The sequence below is a fragment of the Anser brachyrhynchus genome, assembly GCF_964034855.1.
Source record: "Anser brachyrhynchus genome assembly, chromosome: 1".
Taxonomy (NCBI): Eukaryota; Metazoa; Chordata; class Aves; order Anseriformes; family Anatidae; genus Anser; species Anser brachyrhynchus.
Genome location: NC_137694.1, coordinates 97815727 through 97838129, shown reverse-complemented (window position 1 = coordinate 97838129; position 22403 = coordinate 97815727). Strand labels below are relative to the sequence as shown.

General features: G+C 39.5%; 1 protein-coding gene across 11 annotated transcripts in view; it reads left to right on the top strand.

Moving 5' to 3' along the window:
- The window catches only part of LOC308188313 (uncharacterized protein), a 421245-nt gene that overhangs the window by 78283 nt on the left and 320559 nt on the right, over nt 1-22403 (top strand). For all 11 annotated transcript variants that reach the window (XR_013945384.1, XR_013945385.1, XR_013945386.1 and 8 more), the window contains exon 3: nt 18697-18818. The gene's annotated coding sequence lies outside the window, so the exon portion shown is untranslated. The remainder of the gene's footprint in view (nt 1-18696; nt 18819-22403) is intronic.

Sequence of the window (22403 nt, the reverse complement as noted above, 5' to 3'; positions counted from 1 at the left end):
AAAATAATGTTGGGGAGGCAGGACTCAAAGTTCCTGTTTTTCTCTTTGACTTTCCTAATTATTGTATATTCCAAAGAATGCAATGATACTTTAACCAAAGGATTGTTGCCTGTGTTAGAAAAAAAATACAGGGCCCAGTCCATTTCTTACTGAGGTCAGTGGAAAAGATTCCTGCTGCAAGTTAAAACTAAAAGCCTGTAGTATCTTCAAATGCAGAATACTATAGGTACGATAATTGTAGTTGATTCACTTAAACAGTACATAGAAACACTTAAGCACAATGCAAAGTACTTACAAGAAAGGTATGACTTGTATTAACATATTGCAACAAACCTTTCAAGCAATACTTATTTCTGTATTCTCACTATTTTTCAGAGATTCCAGTGCACTTTAAGAGTTTCCAAATGGAAATATATTTTCTAAAGAACCTCAGAGTTGTTATACAAAGTATCATTATCCCGATTTGATAGATGGGGAAACTGAACACAGAACAGTTAAGTAACTTTCTCAAGGTTGTAGGATAATTCATTGCCAAGCTGGGGATAGATTGTTTCTTGACATTGAGTGTTCCCTGCACTATTCCACTGCTTCTTGGTGTTAAAAAAATGCTACAATACTTTCATGATACAATTTAAAGAAGAAGCTCAACTAGTTGTCTCATCTTTACAAGTCTCTTGAAAAAACACTTCTTTAGTTGAGCATCTTCATTTGCTATCCTGACCCTATATAAAAAAATTGAGTTTTTATACAAACACTCATACAGGAGAGGAAGGCTGAATACCATCTTTGACTTGTCTGGGATTGCAGTCAAAAAGAGAGGGCAGAATCTGGCTAAAAAATATTGAGTTGAAATTCTTATAAATGCACTTCAGCCTTCCAAATACTGTTTCCTGTATATTGGACCAGAACAGAAGGTTAGTAGGAGATGGATGTCCCTAGTTATAAATAATTGTGACAACAACTAGCAGTACAGTGCACTTGAAAGAACAGTTAAGTCTTACTGCAAAACGAATCCTAACTACAAAAATGACAATCTGCATGGTGCTGTGGATGGAGGGCAGCTTGTAGTGCTATTCAGAATAATAATGCTTGCTTATATGAGCTTAGAATATCCCAGAGTTTTGTAAATATCTTCTGGAAAGTAATCTGATGTTTCTCATTCTGGTATCATTTGTTAAATAATCACAACTGGTGTAAGAAGACCTAGTTTATGAGAAATCCTGTCAGGTTGTAGCATTTCTGGGGCAGGATGTATAATCAATATTCTTTTAAAATTACAGTAGCTTTTACCTTACAGTGGAGTTGATGGTACACTTTGTGGTCTGGCCGGCACCAGTAAAGACTATGGTTAGTCTAGTTTTTTATTTTACTGAAGCCACTGCAGATACATTCTTCTTTGAGACTCTTCTAAGCTTAGCTGAGGTTCACTGTCTTGATGTAATTTGAAGGCAAAAGAGGGTAACTTCACCCTAAGATCGTTGCCAAAATACTAACTCCTGTCTTGTTTCACAGTTTCTAGGATCCTTGCCTAGAGTTTACAGTCTTTTGCATCACTTTGTCATTAAGCTTCATCAAACTGCATACTTAGCTGAATATACCTACACCTTGAATGAATAGGCAATTTCTTTAGAGAGTTTCATTCTTTTCTAGATGGGAGATGTTTCTATTGTCACAATCTCTTTACCAGAGTGTCGTGTTTATTTGCCACGTAATGGGATGCATTGGCTATTGTCAGTATGATTCCTATATTGTCTTGTCAATAGGCACTTCATACTTCCACATCTTTCGAACTGGAGGTGCATTAGGGAGAATTAAAAGCTTGTCTGTATGTATGTCACCTGCAGATGCTATATCATCTCAGGCACAGAGAAGGAAAGATCACACCCTGCACTTAACATGGAGAAACACGAAGTAACTTGTGTTACTGTCTCAAGATCTCGGAACCAATCATATGAATAAAGCTGAAGTGGTAGTAAGTAAAATGTCTTCTTGGAACTTCATTACTGTGTATGCTTTCTGAAGTCTACAGAGACAAAACAGATAAGAAGCTTTAATGCCATTGATATTTTTATTTTTTTTTCTTTGCTGAAAGAATTGCTTTACCAACACAAGAAGAAAGTATCTTAAGAAAAGCTGACAAATGAGCCTGTGTTGAACACTTCCATAGAATTTACAGTCTTATATTCCCCAGTCTTTTGTCTTTACTAAAATTGCCTTTTGCTTATCTGATGGAAAAAAAACCTAAATCCCAGTTCGTGAACTGGGTTTCCAGTCAAGCACCTCATGCTCTTACTGTTGAGGCACAGTTCTGACAGCGGATAAACCACAGTTCTGCCACGTTGTCTCTTTTCTGCTGGGGAATTTTTAACAGCCAAGAGATTGTTTGGGTTATTTAATGATGTTTCCACCACAGCCCCTGTAATATTCAAGACACCATGATGATTATTCTCCATTGGAGAAGCTCTGGTGGTTTGCAATTCTGCGTCCTTCATTACTAGGAGATTCTGGGTCAAAATATATATCCCAGATAACAGTGTAAAGTAAGATAGTACATAAAAGGTTGGTAGACAGAGCTGGCATTTCTGCCTGGTGGTTGTACAAGTGTTATTGGTCCACTGAATGGCAAGAGCATTGTAATGACCAATTCCAGTTCATGTTGAAGTGAGTACATCAAACCACTGAACCCTGGACTAGACACCTCCAGACTCTACAAAGTTTAGCTAGCACCTAACCCATGGCAATACCGTCCACAATAATTACATGCTACCAACAACTGTCTTGATGATCAGTTAAGCAGAGAGCAGTTGCTTTGCCTAGGGAAATTTAGATTAGATGCAAAATTGAATTTTTCATAAGGCCTTGTTTTTACCTAGCTATGAATGTTTCCTTAGCACAAGTGAAAACTTTACACATTTTAGCTCAAACTGTACTCTACTAAGCCTCCCACATTTATACCCATCTTCTTGGCAGTCATCCCAAAATATGTTTGGGTTGAGGCATTACACATTACATTTGGTGAAGCTTTAGCATTCCCTGTTGCTCACATCAATCCTTATTTCTGTTTGCTCTTGTAATTTACAGTTAATGAAAATTCTAAGTTTACCTTTGTTTTTGTTGGCGTCTGTACAAGAGAACCCTTTAGCCTTTTCAGCCTCCCATCCAAATGGAAAGCTGAATCCAAAAGGGAAGGTAAAGTCTATCTGAGCAGTTTTTCTTTAGACAGAAGCCCTTAGCATGCATGTCAGCATTACAGCATTTTTGGACAAACAGTGAGAGAGCCTTGCTCAAGACTTGACCTGTGCTTACTCTTGTGAGCAGCCTTGTAAGTAGCAGATAGAAACTAGACTAGTAGTTGATCATAACATTGGAGAGCCAGATCCTAATGACCTTAATAAGTTCCTGCTCTCTTCTAATTCAGGCAAGGTACTGCCTGAAATTAACAGGAATTTGCCTGATTATCAACATGGGAACATGGCTAATAAACCCATACAGATGACCTTAACAGAGCGTAGGAAATATTGACAAAACAAGCTGTTCTGGAGTTATTGCAGAAAACTAATAAGCCTATTAGAAACAATTTGTCTAATTTTGTCAGATTTTCAGGAAGTACTTTTTCTGTCTACCTACGGTACCACCTATGCATTGAGCTGTGTACTTACAGTATTAGAGTGGTAAGCAGTGGGCTGTAATCATATGGTATGTATCTAATCTCTATACACACACAAAATCAGATAATTGTGTTATATTATGCCTGTAAATACACTTATTTAACATACAGGCTTGAGCAATAAAAATTCATATACAGCTATAGAATTATTTTAAAAGTAAGCTTTAAAATGCACCTTTTTCATTTATTATTGGTTCTCATTATGAGTTCTGAAACATTACTGTTTACAATAAAAAAAATCTTTTCCAGGTGATAAATACTGACAAATTTAGGAAATTTTTAAGTATGAGCTTTAATGCATTTAAAAAACAAACAAACAAACAGATCTACACAAAGGCAAGCCCAACCAAGTCTTCCTTTATCTGCCTGCAGTGCTATGTATAAGCCATTTTTCTCACGTTATAAAAGTGTAGCTTTATCGGCAGGACCTCCGATTGCATTTTAAAACTTCATTTGCTGCTTTCTGGTTCTTCTTGTGTTGCCATTGCAGAGCCTGTGCAGCCTGACGCGCTGGAGGACCAGGCATGGGAGAAAAGCACTGTTTGCACCTGTTTAAAATCTCCAGTGCTTTGTGTGGTTCCTGGGCAACAGGCAGGAATCCTGAAAAGCTAGGCTGCACTTGCTCAATTGTTGCTGGCAGCTGTGACTTTGAGAGAGCACATAGCAGCTCGTTAGCAGGTTGCTTGTGTTATGTGACATGCACTGAGCAAGGCAAACTCTTAGCTGATCTCTCTTCCTTTGCTGCCTACGATCAAGGCTGGGTTGCCTGGGGTTGCAGACGTGGCCAAAGGAAGCATTATAGAGATGTAAGGTGAGTTTGTCATTGGTAAGGGGCAGGGAGGCGAGGTAAGCAGGAGTGAATCGACGTTTTCTGATTAGAAAAGGAGAACAACAGCGTAGGTTCTCTGCACCACTGAGTGCTAGTTTCCTCTAGCTGTCATGTTCTTTCAGAGTGAGTGTGTTTGCAGTGGTGCAACATACAAATGCAGGGGATAACATGGATTTCAGAGTGAATGGGGGTGTATGTGTGCATGAATGCATCATATGTGCGTTGCAGTGTGGCAGTACAAGATGATTTCCAGGGATAATTTTAAATTTTATTATGAGCTTTAATTTCTGGGTCTTATTTACTTTGAGGGATGGGAATCAAATCAATCTTTGCAACCTTGATCTTGGCCTACTTAGGCAGCATCTTAGCAGCAGATACAGTCAGATTGCATGTCTGACTGGCAAATCGAGACCATTTCACCTTCATACCTACTCAGTTTGTGCCTATTGGCTCAAGTGAAATATCTGTGTGCTCTTCTATAAGGGACTGAGTGTGTTATAAATCCATTTAAACCAACAGAAAAGCTACAGCATTGCTGTGATCTTTTTAAATTTTCACCATGAGACAGGAACAGATCTGCTATTGTCGTGAGACTCTATACTGGTTAGCCCAGGAGGAGTGATCTATAGTCCAGTCTCTTCCTCATATTTGTATGAGATCTCTTTTCTGCAGCTCTAGAAAATCTCCTTTAGGCACACAGTGCAAATGTTGACAGTGGAAGTCATTAACCTAAGATGAAGAAAAAGCAAAAGGAAATCTGCCTACAAAGCAAATTAGATACGCTCCTGAAAGAAATCCATCAAGGGCTGTTTAACGCAAAGGTAGGAATATAACCACTTGCTCAGAAAATCTGTAACCAGCAGTTTGCCAGCAACTGGAAAGGTTTAGTGGAGGGCAACAAGACCTCTGATTTGCCCCATCCACAGATTCTTTCTGAAATTAACTGCCTTGGCTAGTGTCAGGGTTGTGCTGCTGAGCCTGTGCAGCTGTCCGTATGGTCTGGAAGAAGAGGTTATGTGGACATGGTAGATTTTCAGTTGAGTAATGCTCCAGATGCACACTCTGATGCCTGTGTATTGTTGTTGACTTCCTAAGCTGAATAAAACAAAGTACTCATTGTTAGGTACCAAGGGTACCTAACACATTATCACATTTACACGTGATAAAATGAATAGGAAACAGAGTATGCCATGAACTTGCACATTCAGCACATGAGTCCCTTGATTTATTTTGTGTCTTAAAGGAGGGATTTTTATTTCCTCAACTAGGAAATGGGGATAATCGGGGATAATTGATGTTTGTATCTCATATTGCTATATGAAAGCAGAATATTGCAAACTTTCTTTTCATAGTCTTCTTGTGATATCTGCTGTCACTTCCTTTCTGGTCTTAAACTTGTGCTAACGTCTATTTCATCACAGAGGGCCTTCAGAATTCAGTAGCTGGCATTAGTTTGGCTATCCAATAATGGAATAAGCTGAAAATATGTATTTAGGTCTGTGCACATTTTTAGTGTCTTTTGTCATGCAGATAGGAAACTAGACCACAGTAAAGTTGCTAGCAACTTGCAAAACGACATCACTTTAGTCAGGATACAGTTTTCATTTGAGGACATTTGAATAAATATGGTATTATTCTTTAGGAAAGTACTCATGATACCTTTGGTTGGGCTTGTTTAGTACCCTCTTGATACCATCTCCTCACTGCAGTGAGAGAATTGTAGGCTGCCACCTCCTCTGCAGGTACAGGGAACACACAAATTTGACAAATGCCTCCTCAGTTCTGCTCCACCATTCTTAAAATTCACAGAAATGAGATCTGTAGGACTTCTGTTAGTGTAGAATATGCTGTTAGCTGGTAATAACAACTGTGCTGCACAGCACACACTATAGGTTGGGTATTTATGAAATACATGATAATAGGTGTTGCATTTTTATGTAGTGATTCATTTTATGTAGACCGTATAACACCCACTCACAAATAAAATGCAATAGAAAAACGGGCATTCAAATGTTAAAGGTATGACTTAAGCTCTCACAACCAAGGACAATAAAGTTGGGAAACTCATTCTGTTTTTAAATCAGACTGTTTTCTTAGGTATTTCAGCGCATGTAGTCAAAAGGACAGACCCCCACTAAGAGGATTACGTGAGCTGCTATTTGTAGATACAGTAAGATAGTTGGATATAGTATCATCAAATCTTAGTAGAGATATGTTTGACAAGAGTCTCTTTTTAATTTCTTACTTGGGACCCCCATGGTTTAATTCATTCTGTAAATTACTCTTACCTCCTTAACATCCTCAGGTGCTGACAGCCTGCAAAATAAAACGTCCCCTGTCTCAGGTTGGCATACTTGCTTTTTTACTATTTAGTACATCTGCATTCATCTGCCATGCCAGATCTTTCACCATTTCGTAATGAACAGAATTGTAGCAGGAAGCTGTGCTTGTGTGGGAGCTTTGCCATGCGAGAACAGCACGGATTATTCAGAAGTATCAGCAAGTCTCCTTTCCTGTAGACTCTCTGGTCAGAATTCAGAACTACCAAATACACCTTGAACAAGTTAGGCTGACAGCAGGTAACTGAGGTGGATGCAATATCAGTTCAGGAGAACCTGAAGGGTTTTAGTGACTTTGACTTGGATCACACCTGAACATGCTTTTAGAGGGAGGAGAGAGGGGATAAAAGTCCATCTGTATGGACGTGAGCAGAACTTGTCCTTTCACTCTGGAGTCCGCCATCTTGTTTTTGGCCTTGTTTTCCACGCTGCAGCTTCCACATGTCCAGAGAGGGGAATGCAAAGGCTCTTGAGAGGCTAGTGTTCATTCTATTCTATAGTTCAACCATCTGAGCAGGTAGTCAGTGACACCTTTTGTCATACTTGCGGTCCTTAAGATTAGTCAGAGCCTAGTAAAAGTCCACTTGAGCATTCGCTAGCTGCCTTTGACTCCTACCTTTTGGGGTGGCTTGTTAATATATTTCAAGTGGAAGAAGAGGAAAAGCAGAGGGGCCAAAGAAAGAGGTAAGCAAAAATATTTAATAAAGCTACATTGACAGATGATATGTAACATATATAACAAAGGCAGGTAGAAGCTGAACTTTCCTTCTGAAGAGCAGAGCCCTCCCTTCCCAGGCTCCCAAGCTGCCAGCCTGTTTCACCACTGGACTTCCTTGTCAGCTTTCCAGAGCACGTACAGCACTAGATAGCGTTGTTATTCCACTCTTCATTGGGTGTAGTTACAGGTTGTCTATTCTGCCTTGTCACTGAGGATCATGTTTTCCAGAGTCCATCAAACATGCCTGACTGCACTATCATGGCTTTAAAAGACAACATAGTCGAAGCACGCACTGGGGCACTCAAATTTTTCTTCTGTTACAAGAATGATGCAATGATAAAGCCCAGGCTAAATTTACTGGTGTTTGCTATGTTAATGTTCTCCTGCACATTGTTACCCTGTTGCTCTACACAAAAACTTCACAGCAAAAAGTTCTACTAAAAAAATCAGACACTTAGAAAACAGATTTGCATGGGATAATTTTCTTGTCCCTCCACTTTTGGCTTCAGACTTAGCTTTTTTTTTTTTTTTTTAAATCCACTTTTTGGTGTCAGCTCAACTAAATTGACAATTATCCCAGAAAGGGTGAGGCTAATTGTCCTAATTAATACAAGAGGGCCCAGGTGGGGATTGTTGGAGCTCAAGACCAGTCAGGTGGTGTGGGCAAAAAGCCCTCCAACGGTTGAGACATGCTATCATAATGGAGAAGCTGGTAATACTGAAGTCTGTAATGCTCTTGTGGTATGGTTTTATGTCTTTGATTTCTGTTTGGGTTGTTGCATAATGTATGTTTGATCTGTGGGTTTTCATGTATTACAGATGCGTGAGGGAGAGGGGTTACGATAAAGAAAAAACTTTCTTTTAAAGAAAAAAAAGTGTTACTTTAGCATTGTAGCTCTTGTTGATCTTGAAATAGTCAGCAGTGTACTTCTGAATTGTGGAAGGATATACTAGGTTCACCTATCAGTTGGAGATGTGTGGAAGAGCTGCTAGCTGAAAATTTACTTTAAAATGGGAATGAAGAATTGTGTTGTGCTTCTCCTATGCTGTAGCTATAAAACACTCGCTTTGATGATTCTTCACAAGGTATGTGAAGAGAAAATCTTTCTTCAACAGGAATTTGTTCACACAAATGGTTAATGCAGTCTTGAAATTCTCTGAAGGTTTAGTTTTTGTGTAGGGGGATGGCAGAATATTATACTTTTCTAACAAGCATATATCATTTCATTTCGATTTACACTACTCCTTGATCATCCTTCTCCAGTCTTGAACTACCTTTATGTATGTAACTGTCACTGAAGACTCCTGTTTGCTCCCTTGCATCTGACAAAGATTCTAAACAGGGTAGATTCTGGTTGTTGACTTCAAGAGTAGATTTTAGCCCAATTTACACAGATAAGAATTGGCGTGTTATCCTATCCCAAGTGTCTGTTCAGTGAAAAACATGCAATTCTCTGTTCTTCCTATTATTTTGTTTGCCAGCAACCTGGCAAGCAAAGCTCTTTTCAAGTCCTGACCTGGCTGATGGCTATTTGAGGGCATAGAAAAAGGGGAAATAAATAGCAATTAGGCTAGCCCAAAAAACACTAAACATGTAAGGCTTTAGAGTAATAAACGGCAGTTCATTATCACGTTCAAGGATCCTGTTGAACTAACCACTGCACCTTTTCTATAACTGGAGGGTAAAGGCCATGATCTTCATATCTGTCCGTAAGGAAAAAGATTTTTTTCAGTCCAGGCAATGTGACTGTTAACACATGTAGGAATAGGTCAACCAGTGCCTGCTATGTGGTCCTATAGCCACAAGAGTCTTTTTTTTTTTTTCGTGATCTGGCAGTAGCATTGTTGTGTGTAACTCATGCTGATGCTAAAAGGAGCATGAATTGTACACATCTTGCACATCAGTTGTACTGTCTTAAAAAAAAAAAAGTTTTTTTCTTTCTTTTCCCCCTTCCTTTGAAGTTTGAAGGCAGAACTTGCTGGTGACCCACTTTTGTTAACAGTTCTCTTAACTCACCCCTGTACTCACTTATACTTTTTTTTTTTTCTCTTCCACCCACTGTCTGTCTAGCCTGGTTTAAAATTTTTATATATGTACTTTTAAAAAATTGATTAGTTGGAGAGCTGCCCGTTCTTCTGCACTGTATAATAAGGATTTAAAAACTGCACACTGAATTCTGTATAGTGTAATTAAAACTGACCCAGATTTGGACCTGAGAACACCAGGACTTAGCCAAACTTGCCATGAGCTGAGTTCTGATGGCAGATGGGAGCTAATGAGGACACACTACACTCCAGAATTTCCCAGCTGCTTGGCCCCTTTTTGTACAAACAAGGTTTGGAGTGAAGTCCCAATCCCAAGAGCATGTTCGAGCAAATGTACTGCACCCAGTGTTTTGGGAAACAGGGCAGTGCTGTCAGGCTGTTTCAGGAAAATGTTAAGGCATTCTTTCCAAAGGGCTTTTGCTGTGTATTCCAGTGTTCTGCATCTGCTATCTTCCAGCTTCCATCTTATCCTAGACTGTGTACGTCCACGTGCTTCAGACTGTGCCTGAATTTCCTCTCCTGAATTCAACTGGGGGGACTTCTACCTTAATTTAATGGAGTGTCAAAATCCCAAAGAACTAGGTCTCCCTTCAACCTATGGTTCTCTTCAGTGGATTCAATGTTCTGGGACTATTCAGGCAGATGTAATTGAATCAGTTTGAAGCAGCTGTAGCTGGCATCATGTGGTCTCAGATTGCTAGCACCTGCTTGGGTGGTTGTTTTTTTTTTTTGGTGTGTGTGGTTTTTGTGTGTGTGTATGTTTGTTTGTTTGTTTTCCTCTCCCCACAACTCAGTAGAGTGGAAGTAGTGCCAAAACCAGCATTGGTCTTGCAGCTGATAAAGCATTCCTGGTCTATATCCTGTTTCCCTTCTAGCCTGTCCACCTCATTACTGGCGCATGCAGTAATGTTGGTGGTAGTGAGCAGAAACAGGTTTGTGCTTTTCCTCCAACTGCCTCCCTCCCCTTCAAGCCAATGAATGCTCTGCCAATACAGACTCTTCTTCATAAGCAGTAAGTCTTAATCATGCTCAGGTGTGCGGAGTGTCTGTGCACTCCTTAGAAAATTGGGCAGCCTGTGGCTTGCTGTATCAGATGCACACATCAAATTTATCTACTGCTTAGTCCAACAGCAACTGCTGGCACAGGGAAGTTACTGTTCATGTCTAACAAATGACCAAATAGTCCGGGGATGTGCTTTTCAATATTTCTGTTCCCTTCCTATAGTGTAGTGTCGGTAGGTTTCGGTTACTGTGTTGCTGCTACAGTCTAAGTTTTAATAGGGTAAGATTTCAAAGGGGACTGTGAGTCACTTGCTTGCTTTCCTGTGTCATGTGATTTATCATAAAGTTCAAATTAAACACGATGGTGCACTTGGTCAAATACAGTAACAACACACAGTGGTGTGGTTTTCAATATGATATTGCAAGATGGCATATTGAAACATTAATTTTTGTAATATATCCCTCCACTGACTTCTCCTCACTTTGTGCTTAAAGTTTATGTGCCTCTCTTTCCTTTTTTCTTAACTCCCTGCAGCCCCACTTGAGCAGTAAGGGCTGTACCTGGATTCTTAATTCCATCTGTTTTTGTCTTCCCCGTTTTGTCTTCCCACACCTCCATTCTTGCTCTCTTCCTTCGCTACTTTAGTTTCTGTTTCAAGACTAGTTCTGCACTTTGTCTTGAAAGGTGCTGCTCCATTGTGGGGTCCTGATAGTATGAGGAGAGTATTTCCTAATACAAGTGTAATTATGAACTCTTATTTTGTTTCTTTGGCAGTAAATATTTGGGTAGGTTGCTGTATTGCAGAAAGTATCAGCCTATTCCAGTACCTCCTGCCTTTCTCTTTTTTTTTCCCCCCACCTGTTGGGTGTTACCACTTATTCCTAGGACTTGGACGCATGGTCATGCCTGCCTTAAAAGCTGCTTTTTTATGCAGTTAGAAGTCTAAAGCTGTTTCTTTCTCTCCCTTTAACCTATATCTCTCATTTATATCAAATACAAATAGATGATGTGATTTGCCTGTAGATATCTGTGATATAAGCCAAGTCTTTTCTACCTTGGAATATTCCATAGCTGAAGCATCAATCTGCAGGTCCTTTTGTTTTGGTGAGCTGGGGCACTGAAGAGTCTAGCGGCAACTTCTTTAGGGTTAGTTATGCACTTCCCTTTCAGCAGAAGTGAAAAGCCAGTTGAAATGTATAGCATGAATTGTTTCCACCCTTTCAATAACTGTATTGCAGAGCAGGTGCTCTTTATTTCTACAGCATGGAATACTACTGTTTTAGATGTGGTAAAATTTGCTTTCAAGTTGCCTGGTGTGCTTAGGTACAAGTAATACAAGGTGGTTTATCAGCGTCTGTGAAAGTGATGGTGCTAAACAGTTTTGATAATTGTCTAACAGAGATGCAGAAAAAGATGAAAACCAGTATTCCAATCAACCCGAAATCACTGACAGACCCAGTAAGGTGATGTCATCACTTGATTTTTCTCATGTGCTGTAGTGATCTGTAGTGGGGCTTGCTTTTTTTTGTTTGCACCTGTGCTCCCACTTCCTGACTCCCTTCTGGTTACTGTCTAAAAAAAATGTCTACTAATAAAAACATCCGTTCATAGTGATAGCACTTACAGCTCTTTGTAGTCTGGAAGTGCTGCAACTACAAATGCTATCTACTGAACATGTCAGCCCACAATTGTAATAGGGGAAGTTAGTAATTTCTTAATTTAAGCCTTAGTAAGGACAGTGGCCCTCAAGTTTTGGGAATACTGCTGTAAAGCATTTTTGCTATAAGCAGCAACACTAATTTATTCTCCACTATTCACAACACGGAGTATTTATCGCTTTCAGATGTTTTTGGTGCCCAGCGTTCTTGTTGAGATCGGTAGGAATATGGAAGGGAAACTGTTCTTGAGACCGCAGTGAATATAGCACCCATGGATATCTAAATAAAGAGCAATAGCAAATCAGAAAAGTGTTGTTTGTATGCAAAAATACTTGCTATTGGAGGGGGGGAGAGAAGGAGAGGACAAGCAAAGAGTAAGTATGCAAGTATCTATCTTAGGATTTCTTGGTGCCTTTTGTAGCCAGCCAGAACAAGAAAGCATCTGCCACTCTCATGGTTGTCTTGAAAATATATATAGTTTTAGGTCAGTAGCTATTGCTAGCTGATATCTTATATTCCCAGAATGTTTTTTTCTTGTACTGAAGTTTACTTAGAAATGTAGGCTCTAAATAATTGTGAATTCTACACTAAGTACAAAAGGTACTAGAAAACCAACAGGATTTATATGAAGTCTGTGTGACAAAACTGAAGAGAAAAATAGAGAGGGTTTTTTCATCCTGCTAACATCATGGTTGTATGAGTTGTAAATTAAGACGTGTGTAATATAGTACTAAACCAACTTTTTTTTTTAATAACTTTAATTTTAAGGTATCAGTTTAGAGACTGCACATCCCTTACTTGGATACAGTTGACTGATCAATTTTATGCCACGTATGCTAGCTTTTTGTGCTTATGGAGTAAAGCACCTTAAAAACTAAGATATATTAGTGAGTAGCACAGGAGTGTGACGGAAGGGACAACAAAGGAAGTTAATAAATTGATAATGAAGTGGGATTATAGAGGATTGAGCATGGATATTAGAACCATTTCAGACATACTTTTTAATCACTGCTACTCTGCTCTGATTCTGTCTAGTGGGTTTCTAGTGGCACCACCCTGAAATGTATTGTTGAGTTTTTGGAAAAAGACCACTTGACTTTGTCGCTTATTGGCAAGCGTGTCTGCATCCTTGACAGAGGCCAGGAGGTTAGATGGATGATAGAGACAAGATTCTTCTGTTAGCCATGCAGTTGGTCCCTCTGGAAGAGTCTTAAAATACACTGACAAAAATATTTTGAAAACTTGCAGTACCGCATCTGATCTATGAACAAAGCCTTTATTTTCTGGGCTTGTCATTCCATCACTGAAATCATAAACGTATGAAATCAAGCAGTTGGTGAGTGACTTAACATTGGAGTGAATATAAAAGGTAGCATATCATGCTTCTAACTAACAAATGAAAGTGTATAAGACAGTCAAACTAATACCAAGTACAGAGGAGGAAATGCTGAGAAAAGTGAATTGGCTCTTAATCTCATGGAATGTTTTTGAGAAGAAACCCAGGCCTGATTCTCTCAGGTCAACCAAGAATTCCTTGACAGAAGACTGAATTATGTTGTATCCAGCATGTAACTCTTGGGCGCTTCCCAAAGCTTCAGCCGCTTCTCCCGAAATACTGTGCTCGACAACTGGACAGAAGGCTATGCCGAATTAAATTTTATTGTTCTGGTGTTCTCCATCCAATTGCAATGCACGTAATCAGGAATTCAGCTATGTCCCAAGAAACCTGTTTAACTTAATGAGAGCAAATGGCAATGGGTGTTCCTTACTTGGGACAGCAGCGCCAACGTTTCCACTTAATTGGGACATATTTGGCTGTTTCCAGTGCTTCAAGTGGTTTTTAAACAGGTGTTTAATGGGTGCTGAGTTCTGAACTCTGCCCTTTTAATATAGAAGCTGCCAAATAAAGATCAAGAGAAATAAAAAAGATCTAATGCAGGATAAATATCTTTTATCTTTGTATATTTATTTAGCATAATCTTTACCTTAACTTGAATCACGGGTGGATGGGGAGGTGTTTCTTCTCATAATTGAGAAAGTCCATTAAATAGAACAACAGGATGTCTAACAGGGTGTCCTAATTAAAATTACCCTGTAATTTGAACAAAACATTCATTTGTATGTAGCTAAGGTTGACCTAAAACCCATCTAAATCAGGAAAATTATTATACACTTTTTTTTCCTGCTGAAAATGAAACTTAGCATTCTGCCACAAAACAGCATGATTCTGTTATTATGTAGTATTGAAGATTAAGGGTTTTCTCTTCAGTGTTTAAAAAAATAAATCATGTTTTGAGGAAAATTTTAAAATGGGTTTCTGTACTACCCCCTCCCTTTGATAGTATTCATCCATGGTTGTGTTTGTGCAGGATTTTGAAAGCAGACCCAATGCTGTTCAGCGCATGCTGTAAGCCAGTCTGAAGCCTTTGGTCGTGGCCAGTGTTCTGGTGAACTAATAAGCAGCTGAGATAGCAGCTGCTTTGCAGGACTGATTGGCTTGGGCATGACTTTGGTATCTGTGACTACACAGTTTCTGACTTGCTTGGTGTGCAAGCTGGGTAATTTTGTTATCTCGGGGTGTGTGGGCCTGCATACATAATTTACGCTCTATACACAACTGGATAGATTTTACTTGTGTGTGTAAAAATGACCTATTCATGCTGTAGCTATCATGTTTTAAAATGCTGCTGTGGCAAATTGTATTTAATAAAATTTATCAAATCAAAGTGAATGTTCGGAAGAATTTGCTAGCTTCTGAAATATTGTTTATATTTAGAAGGGAATTCTCAGCATGTTTATCTTGACGGAATTGTACAAGCTGCAACTTGTTGCTACTCAGGCACAAGCTGGTGGAATCTTTTGTGCTGTACCTCTGGTTCTCCCTACTTTGCAGGCAGGTGGGGAACGGGGAGGATTTTCAAAAGCTTGTGAAGCTGGCCTGAATGTGCTGCTGATGGATTCAGCTAGAACTGCTTCACCATGGTTTTAGTGGAAAGAGAATCACACCATTGTTCCTTTTGATAATCCCACCCATAATGTGTAACGCAAAATGTAATGAGACAGCTATGTGCAAAAAAGTGGAAATTCATAAATGCCAGAATTTAATTAGGTACAAGAGGGGCTACTTTTCACTGAGTTATTCTTCTGCTTACACCAACTTTATACTTTCATCTCTCTGCTTCAGTGGAGTACGTAACAACAAAAGAAAAGAAAGGGAAAAATCTGATGAACAATTTGCAATTTGCTTCACCTACTTTCAGTTCCAAGAAGAATTGTTAGAGTGAAGATAGAATTTGAGGCTGGTGTTGTGGTAATATACTACTTAAACGAATCAAGAACACTCGAATAGAAAGTATTCAAATATTGGCAGCATTTAAAATTCTTAGGTTCTCCTCATTGTTTTAATGACCGTCAAAGCTGATGTAGGCACTGTTGTAAATTGGAGAAAATAATTCATTTAATCAAACAATTGTGATGATGAGCTAATGATACTGTTGCAATTAGTTGTTAATTACAAGTATTTACCGAAGTATTTTATAGATGTATGCATATACATACATTAATGTGCATATGCATGTCTTCCAGTGGACCATTGTTTTATAGAAAGAAGTATTCAGAAACACTATAGCAAGAATATATGCCTGACTGGGTTGTACTCTTATCAGGAAGCCGTATCTTATGGGCAGCTGAAGGAAAACAAATCTCCTGTTGGTAAACCAGCCAAGCTATCGTATTGGTCACATAACTTGAACCTGTATAAAATTGTGTAACAACCTGTGCATCTGTTCATGATTGATAGGGTAACTACAGCTCTCTTCAGAGTATATATAACGCTGCAATAAAAATAATTAGTTGTGTGGATGCCATTGCTTCAGAATCACGTGCTGTTATATAACGCTGCTTAAGAAGGTATGATTTCATTGTTGTGGAAGGAAAAAAACCACCAGTTCTTATGTCTGATCTGGTATTCTGCCCTTGAGGCCCGGTTGCAATTGAGGTATGAAAATTCTGACTGCCTCTAGTACTGAAAAGTTGGTTGAAATATTGGTTGTTGAACTAATGATCAGGTATCCACACTGATTCTTCTAGTTTTCTCAGCCACTATAATTTCCAAGATGATGAATCATCTATGGATGTTAACTGGCTGGTCAAGTTGTTCATTAGTGACTCCTTCTGAAGAAATTGTGGATGATGGTGTTGGGTGATTACTTGCTGCCACAGGATTTCTCTCACGTAGGGTTTAATTTTGTTGTTGTTGTTACATGGAGCAAACAAGCTAAGGGAGGAGATTTGGACTGCAATGTCTTCTGTATTTACCTGAAATCCAGATTTATATCCCACAACTGCTAGGGCAGAGTGACTTCAGAAATGATGGTGCTAGAAAACTTAGATTCCACTCTAGCTGGAATTAATAGTTGTGCACTGGGAAAGCAGCAAGAGATACTCAATATCATAACTGCAGAGATGAAAAAGAAAATTCCTGCTCTCTATTTCCAAATGTATTTTCTGAAGTCCTTGAAGGATTTCCAGGAGCTTCTGGATGTCCTAGTAACAGTGCTTCTTAATCGTGTGCTTTATCATTTGCCGTTGGCAAGAAAGCTCAATTCTTTCCTTTTGAATGTGGGACCTTGCCTTATTGCCTCAGGGAAGCATTACTGTAATGCATGTCACTTGAGGCTAATTCAATCTGCCACTTGGAAATTGCCCCTGGTGCAGATTGTAGCAGTGCACCATTATCTCAAGCTATTTTTCATCAAAAGCACGCTGCATCTATTCTGCATGATCTGTATAGCTCGTCAGTTTATTTTAGGTTAGCATGTAAGGTGGTGGCATTTTTTTCTACCTGTAAAGCCATGATTGCTTTGGTTTCCAGCAATGTGATAGGAGCCTTTCTTCCACACCATACCAAAGCAGCCCTGGACTTCTCAAGATGTAGGTCCACAGTAGCTTAAACTGATTGACATCCAGGCCTCTCTGTTGTTCCTTCACTTGTACAGTCCTGCTGCCTCCTTAGCTCTAGCCCCAAAATGTCATGACTGGATGTTGATTTGTGGCTGGAGGTTTATTTGGCTGAAAACATATGAAAAAGGAACATTCATTCAGCTGAAAGCCCCCTGAACCAGTTACCCAGTTCTGGCTCAAGGATGGGGTCAGGCACATGTGTCCAGGAGAGAAAAAATGAGAGGGAAGGCTGAGATTGTTGCAGCTGCAATTTAAATTAGCTCAGATTGCGGTGGAACAACTCTGGTAGGGTTCTGGAAATAATAACCCAATGGTTTCAGCAATGTAAGCCGTGAGTACAGGATATGAGAGTTAAAGGAACTTTGGCTTTGGAATTTACTTTCTTCACTGTTTGCTAAAACCAGCATTGTGGTACGCATCAGAACTTCTGAAGATCACACACCTCAACCTTTCCATCCTTGAAAAAGGGAAAATGATTTGAAGGCTTGATTAATTTATTTTATTGGGTTTGGTTGCTATATGCCATTAGAAAATGATCAGGCAGGAAGTGGTAGGCTTTTTTTTGTAAGCAGTAGGGAGTTTTCCCCTTTGAAAAACAGCTAAAACTTCATTAACATTTCAGCCAGCTTTAAATTAAAATTTGTGTCTGCAAATAATCTATAATGTATTTTGAGTGCCAGTGAGGCACATCAGGGAAGCATCAGTACGAGTTTCCTCTATGTACAGTTTGCAACACAGATCCTTTGTCTTCTGTCACGGTGTCCCTGTGCCACTGGTGTGAGAACGCTTGCGATGTTAACCCTTGGCCTTCTGCTGGGCCTGTAAAACTGTGGCTGGGGTGAGATGAACCAAGCAGATGATTGCTGAATGCTAAATACCACACCTGCTTGGTAAACAAGCTGGCTTGGCGTAGTACTTGCTACCATGCCTTGTTCCAGTAGATTTCAGTAGGGCTCCCTGCACTAGAAAGGGCTACGCCTGCCGTGTTTCTGTAGGACAGGTTCATACAATGTGCCGGTGATGGGTTCTTCTTTTCCCCCCCCCGACCTTCTACTATTGAATGTCAGTATTTTGCCTTTCCAAAAACCAGGCATTACTTGGCCTGCTGAGCACAAGTCTGTGAGTATGCTGCTGAGGAGAGCTGGGCAGTGATGCTAGCTGCTGTGTAGGCCGCAACAAATGGCAGACTGTTGTGCTTCGCTGGGTTTTGCACATTTGAGGGGACGTGGAAATGTGCAGCATGCAGCCTGAAATCATGTGTTTTTTTTCCTGCAAAACTTTTATGTCACTTCCACATGGATTAGAATTACAGCCATTCTCTGCATTTGGTACTCCCGCTGTAAAGCCTGTGGAGAAAAAGCTTTTGCTGACGTATTGTGCTTTTGGTAGGGCCTGTATTAGAGCTTCTGCCAACTGTTTCTAAAGGTTCTTGCCTTTGTGACATCTTAAAGATCTTTTTCTCCTCTTCTTCTAGGGAACTAGGGGGCTTGATACATCCCTTGCATCCTGCATTTACTCTGACCACAGTCCCTCCCTGTTCTCACGAGTGGAGCTCTGCCCTGCTTCCCTTCCTGTTGATTCCCAGTCAGCTACATGGTAAGTTTTCATTATCTCTATACTTGATGCCACAAGGTAAAATTCTGGCAGACTCTCTCTAAAATCCATTAGCACTGGGCATTGAGGGCAGACCACTTCATGCCCATCAAAGATCATTCAGTCCTGTTCCAGGCTGACAGTAAGGAAAGGAAGGTAGTATTGAATTAGCATTGGAGCTGAACTTCAGCATAGATTGTTATAGGAATAAAATATGAAGTAAAATATGTGACAGAATTAAATCCATCAGTTCTAATAAAGGAAACAGAAGAAAGCAAAGAAATCTTGGACCCTTAAATCCCATTAACCAGGCCAGAGAGAGAATGTGTTAAAAGGGAGCTGCACTGTATCTTTTTTCATTGTTTGGTGAAATAATCTTTTTCACCCTTTAAGTAGTGTGTTTAAAAATCCTGGTATTTCTGAAACAAAGAGAATACACAGCCACCGAGCTAGCTAGATTTTATACCTTCCTTTTCTGAGTATTGTCCTTCAGTACAATACCGAGCCATTTCTTTGTTCTCACAAGCTAGCAGTTAAATTGTATGTAAATGTATGCAAATTAGATGCTGTCTAATAAAGAGAGTCATTAGATGGAAGAAATATTTAGTTGGGGGGGGGGAGGAGAAAAGAAAGCAGGTGTATTTTGCAATAGAAAATGTAAGATTGCAAAAAACCCTCAAACTTTGGGTGAGGGCTTTTTGTAAAGCCATTAAAATATTTTCTAAAAGACTTGCCCTACTCTTGGTCCTTTCTTCTCTGTGTTTTTGTATGTATACTTCTCTGATCTTAAAACTCACACTGGCTGTTCTATGTATATATATGTATTTGAAATGACACACAAATACTGTGTTCATAAATGTTTGATTTCTTTAAATCATACAGCTATGCATTTACATGCATGTACTTTGTATTAGGGTGTGTTTTTGCTTACTGAGTGTATACAGGTGGAGTCCATGTGGTAAATTTTATATTCATGGATTGATTTATTCATCATATGCCCTGAGTGTCTGCCTTATGCTCACTAAATCATCTTCCTTCATTTTATCAGCCTCCTCCTCAACAATTTTAAAGTATTTTTTCCACATTGTTCACTAAATCTCAACGCCAGGTATGTTTCCATTCTTTGGTGGAATTTTCTACCAGGTAATTCCTTTTGAAGTATGAACCTGATTCAAGCCTAAAACAGCAGTGACTTTTCTAAACACGAAGTTGCAGCTTGGAACATTAAAATGCTGGGAACGTGAAGCTTTGTGTCCTTAAAGGCTGGAGATCCCACACCTGTGGGTGGAGCTCTCAGCATCCATCTAGGCTCTGAAAGGCTTAAAATTGATGAATCTTATGCTCTTGCCACTTATAAGGAGATAAATTTTAAGACTTCAATCTCTGCACCTTAGAATCTGTAGCTCTGATCTGTCCACTCTTCTGTTTGAGTGGATTAGTATACACAGACAACATGGCTCAATTATTTTGAAGTTGGTATTGTATTTTGTTTCTGATGGTCAGTTGTCATGGTTCAGGCAAGCGAGTTCATAACTATATTTTGGCATATTTTTTCAGTTCCCGTTTTGCAAGTCTGGAAGTCTAAAGACATATATGTATATGTGTATAAATGTATGTATATAAAAACAATGTTGTTTAAATATTTACACACAAAGCCAAGGGATTGGCTTCCTTCCCAGAATTACTGGAACTACCTTCCCCAGGAACATTTGGACTTGAAAAATCTCTACAGCAACACTTTTCAGAAACTAAACAACTTGTGAAAAGAGGAACTAGCTCTACACCCTTTGCTGTTCATATGGGTTCTTTTGCTTGGGGTGATGGAGAGGCCCCTGTGCATGAGTAATACATTTCCAGTTAATTATGACAAGATGCTCTTTTATTGCTCTTTCCCCCCACAGTTTCTCATTGGTTTATTTTATGAGAGAACATTTATGAGAGAAACTATAGCACAATGGGGAATTTTTGTCATTGTTCTAGGACAGGTCTATTCAATGTGCTGCATCTGAGCCACATACGGTCCAGAGGCAGCAATTCCTGTCTAGACAGCTGCAGGGCAGATGGGCTGATCACTCAGAAGGAGCTTGACTCCCTGGTTGGCTCCATGTCCCAACCGTGCTTGCTGAGCCATCAGCAGAGGAGCTGCAATGTGTGTCTGTTACATGATGGGAAGTATAGGCAAGGTCATTGTAAGTATACAGTGGAGGGTTGGCAGTGGATGTTCTTGAAGGAGAACGCCTTCATTCTATTCAAATTATTCTTGAACATTCAAGGTATTCTGGAAGGAGAGTACCTCAAACAGAAGATGTAAGGTGAGGATTGCTCTAATGGGAATACAAGAAGAATCTGAGCTGTAATATGAAGGTTCTAGAGAAAGATAAGATTAATAAAGTAAGGGGAAACACACGGTATTGTGTTGAGTGGGAGGTATGAGGCAACATCAGTAAACAGAAAATGTTAATGGTTTACCCACTCACTTGGGGCGCCGCTCTTCTAGGCTGTCTGGCATTGCATATCCTAGGAGAGTTGAGTCACTAGTGATACAAATATTTAACACTTTTTCACGCAGTGTGCAGCCTATAGGCACAACTTCAGCCACATCTCAAAATCTGAAGAATTTATGTTAATCCTGAAACACCAGTTGGGATGTTTGTACAGGAGCCTAGCAGTCAAGGACAGTGCTTTGTCTTGCAACGTGTTCTTGAGCAGGGCACCAAATGCACATGCAGACAAGACTATGTTCAAATGGGGGAAGAAAGATGCAGGGTTAGGGGCAGGAGCCTGATTAACTGTATGTTGCTCTCCAAACTTCCTGTGTTCAGGGCAGGCGGAGAATTCAGTATGTACTTTTTGAGGATCCATGTGTTAATACCTTGGCCATTTTTACAAAAAGGGTAATACAGCTTTTCTGTGCTCAAAATATGTTGCAGGGATATATGCATAAAAGGATATGGGGTGTCCATATCCTGTGATAATGAATCCAAAAGCATTACTGCAGAAAGATGTGGGAATAAGACCAGCTGTCCATCTAGTGTGACATCTTCCTATTAAATATCTTCAGCTACAACAGAGGGGCAAAAGAAATGCTAAGTTGTAATGTGAAACAACCAATATTTTCATCAGTGATCTGAAAATAAATGAGAATTTTTTTAACTTCTATTTCTCAGGAGCTTGTGCATCTTTTAAAAAAAAAAAGTTTTAAATAAAATATGCTGCACTAAACTAATCCTAGAGCTAACGAACAGGCAATAGGACTAGCAGCTTTTGCTATTACCTACTGCTTATTATTGTTATTATTATTATTTCTTTTTAATTATGCAAAGTGCTAATCAGTTTGATTATGCACAGTGCTAATCAGGTTAATTATGCAAAGTGCTAATCAGTTGTTCTCTAAGCACACGAGGAGAGCAGAGGTGCTGGCAGTGAATGGTGGTTCTAGATGGGGGTAGTCACGGCAGTCATTCCTTATTAAAAGAGGAGTAGGTGAGATGACAGGGGTTTTTGCTTCCATTAAAAAAAAATAAAAAAAGAAAAAGCCATGAGAGTGATAGTTCTGGTGGGGTAATGTCTTCTTTCACAGCAAGGCAG